Below are 3,907 nucleotides of genomic sequence, written 5' to 3'. Positions count from 1 at the left end.
GTATCCTGGCTCTGTTCCTGGCATTCTTTGAAGGGTTTCTCTGCTGATACAAGTGAGCAAGGGGAATGAAAAGGGACAAATGCTCACAGCTCTACAGAAAAACAAGGAGAGAATGGAAGAATTTTACTTCCTTTTGAAATGATGGCTCTTCCCTCCTGGCTCCAGGAATTCTTACAATCCCTGAGGATGTGCCCACCATTCCTGCACCACCATGGGCAAATCCTGTCCCTGACCACCACCTCCTGTGATTGCTGTAGTTCCATCAGCAGGTGATGTTCTGGGCTTATGATGAGCACTTGCAAATCTGTATACATGAGAATTAATGATTGGGAATTTCTAATCTTTCCTCTGCTCCAAGCTGAACAGAGATGTTCAGAAAGATTATCCTGGAGAGGCAGCTTAAACTCAGCTTTCCTCAACTGCCCTGTATTTTTTTTTTTTAACAAAACCTCCCCAGTGTCCTCACCCCCCTGAAATCAGCAGTGTTGTCCCCCTGGCTGCAGGGTGGCATGGCCAGCTGAGAGCAGCTGCAGCAACAGGCAAGGCTCAGCAAGGGGGACGTGGGACAGGGAGAAAGTGTTGGGTTGTCTGTCACCTTCTCTCCACTGTCTGCTACTTGAAGAGCCCTTCCAGAGCCTGGCTGTGGCTCTGACTGTCACACTCAGGGCCTGTCTGTGTTTCCAAATAACTTCACTCTTGTTTGCCCCTGGTGTTCACCATCTGACTGGTCACAGAGATGCTGTTGTGAGCTGAGCCAGCTCGTTGCCTCCAAGAGGAGGCTCTGCAGGGCTGCTGTCCCAGATGCAGTGTGTGTTCTCACCATCACACTGTCCTGCAGCTCTGATGAGCTGTGAAACATCTCTGCTATCATCTCAGCTCTCTTGGCCCCACCTCGCTGCTCTGCCATCAGATTGCTGGAGGGTGTGTGGGGGTGAGGAGGAGCCCACCCCATCCAGGGGGCATCTAGCCCTGAACAAAGCCCTCAGACCATCAGCCCCAAGAGGGAAGATTTTGCTCAGGGCTGGCCAGCTGAGTGTTCAGCAGGGCAGGTTTGCTCTGACCAGGTTTGCTCAGCTGTGTCCATGAAGTTGCCTCAGTTGTGAGTATCACTGTTTTAGTAACCATTTAAAATTGACAGCCTACTCTGAAGGTAACTTTTTTTATGGGAATCCACATTACTTTTTTGTCATTTTATCCACAAATATAGCCTTTCTTCAGGGCTTTTCTGCCCTCTTGCTTCACAATTTCTTTTTGAATGTGTTATAAATAGCCAGAGCTCTAGATCAGGTCAGTTCCCTAGGGAAATAAGTGGATGCTACTGGGATATTAGAGGTGAAATTCTGCCCTGCCTTACACTCACTGAGTTCAGCACTAGGAGAAGTGTAAGGCAGGAAAGAACTTGATCCTGTGTGCAGAAAGTAATTTATAAAATTACACCAGTTGCATTTTTAGAAACCTTATTGTAAGGTCAATTTATTTTGTCAAATGGCTGGTAATTAATTTTACAGTAGATGTTAAAGAGAGTAAACTCTCTGCTCTAACTCAGGCCATGACACTAAACATACAAGACTTGAGTGTACTGGACTTTCTAGACCCAGGGGATGAGTGATGTGCTGTGGTGAAGGGGATGGCAGGGAAGGGGGAGGTCTGAGCCTCAGCCAAACCAGCTGCTGAAGGAGCCTGGAGCCCAGCCCAGGGTGATGTCTCCTCTCAGAAGCTGGTGTGGTGCCTTCCCTTTAGAGCCTCTGCCCCCCAGAGATTACCAAGAGGGAGAAAGAGGAAGCACAAGGGATGTGTGTCATTATAGGGCATTTTGGCTGCTTTTTCCAGAGCTGCTGTCAGTAGGTCATCCAGCACAAGCCACTGCATGTTCCTTCATCTCAGCCACCTGCCATGGTTGCCCTTTCCCTGCCTGCTTCTCTGAGAAGAATTGTGTTGCTCTCCATCCTGCTCAGCTGCCTGCACAGATCATTCCCCTTCTGCCACTGCTGGATCAGGGTCAGGAGGCTGCTGAGATGATGTGACCTGGGGGAGATGGTTTTGAGGGCTGCCCTCCCTGGGGGATGAAGGTACCCATCACCCACTGATGCTGTGGTTTAGCTTCTCACTTAGGAATCTCCCTTGGGTGTAATAAAGACACCAAAACAAAGTGAGGTTTGAAGAAGCTGTAATCTGTTCTATGTGCTGAAGAAAAAATCCTTCTCCTCACTGGCTGTGGCAATTGTACTCCAAAATTCACAGCAGGACACTCTTTCATACTCTTTCTGATGTATGTAATGTGATTTACTCCTTTCCTATAATAAAAAATATTTAGATACAGGTGAAAAAACCCCACAGACCCTTAACCTATTTTGACTCTATAGAAGGTCAAAAGAAAAGCCTGGCTCAATACTGTTTCATTGTTGTTTTGGTTTTGTTTTTTTTCAGAAGGATGCTATTCAGACTTTGGTTTAACAACCCAGCACAGAAGAAAACAGCATGACTGGAGCCAAGGAGAAGAGCAGAGCAGAGTGAGTAATGGCAGCAGAAAGCAGTAAAGGAGCAGTCTGCTGCAGCACCTGCACAGAGAGCCTGAGGCCAGCCAGGGAAGTGGCAGCAGAACTGCACTGGGAAATGGCATGGGGAGCACCATATGCACCAAAAGGCTGAGAACAGCATTTTAAGCTCTCCTAAGGATGGGAGAAATGTCTCTGTCCTTGAGTAAGGGCAAAGAGAGAGAGGAATTTTGGAAGAAGGACATTTTAGGACTATACTTTTAACAGTAGGCAAGTGGAGCTTTGCTTTTATTTAAACTAGAGCTGGTTGATGCTAGTGGGGCTCTGTAGATGTTCCCAGGGATGCAGTGGGCAGGGAGGAGACCAGCCCAGCTGTTGGCTATTTCTTGACATGAAAAATAATATTGAAATGGTTGCATGAAGTTTAAAATCAAAGCAATCCAGTAGTCAACCCAGCAAATGAACTGCTTTGAATGCAAATTAGGGAGAGCTGCTGGTTTGCTTTGCTCATTTTGTTCTTTATTTAGATAGGGCTTGATGCAGAAATCATTTAAAGAAAGAATATAGTTGCAAAGCATTCTCAAAATAGCCTCTGCTTTGACTCTTAAGATTTTTTAAATCTACATAACTTGAGATTTTTCTGCTAAATGTATTTTCTTCCCAATTCTGAATTTCCCTAATCTGCTGAGGGATAAAATAGAAGAAAATATATTGTGTGAAATCAAAATAGGTTGTTAAAGCCTCCCCACATGATACAGGGGTCAGGCCCCTTCACCAAAGCAAGCAGACACTATGTTATTGTCTTTTCTGGGGGTTCTTATGCTATTTTTTTGTTTTAAATGAATAGTACTGGAAGATGAAGGATGAGCCATTTACCTGACTTGCTTTGGTACCTGCATCAGGGAGAGAATTCCTGGCAATGGGTCCTGGAGAGGTTGGACAGATAACAGCAGTTGGTCAGAGACAGCAGCTTCCCAGGATTTCCATCTGGATGCACTCAGGTTCTCCTTCAGATCCCTTTGTTTAAATAAGAACAGAAAATGACATCTTTTAAATGACCTGAGCATTTGGCTTCTGTTTTTGATTGGTAACTCCAGTATGTTGTAAACTTAGCTAAAAGTCAGGGCAAGTTTTCTGTTTTCCTCCGTGGGGGTGGGAAGCAGCCAAGCACCCCCCCTCTGAAGGGCATCAGCATTCTGGAGACAGACAGGTGGGACACAAGGGCTGTGCTGGAAAAGTTCCACCAGTGTCCCGTGGCTTCACAACCCATTTCCTGGTGACTGCAAGATGTTTGCACAGATCTCCTTTTCTTCTTACCTCAATGTGAACACATACAAACAATCAGCAGAGCTTGAAAAGCTTCCTGGTTCCTTTATGAACATTCTGTTTCATTATTCCTGTCATGTGTATTG

This window comes from Heliangelus exortis, chromosome 12 (genome assembly GCF_036169615.1).
Source record: "Heliangelus exortis chromosome 12, bHelExo1.hap1, whole genome shotgun sequence".
Classification (NCBI taxonomy): Eukaryota; Metazoa; Chordata; class Aves; order Apodiformes; family Trochilidae; genus Heliangelus; species Heliangelus exortis.
This window is presented reverse-complemented; position numbering follows the sequence as displayed.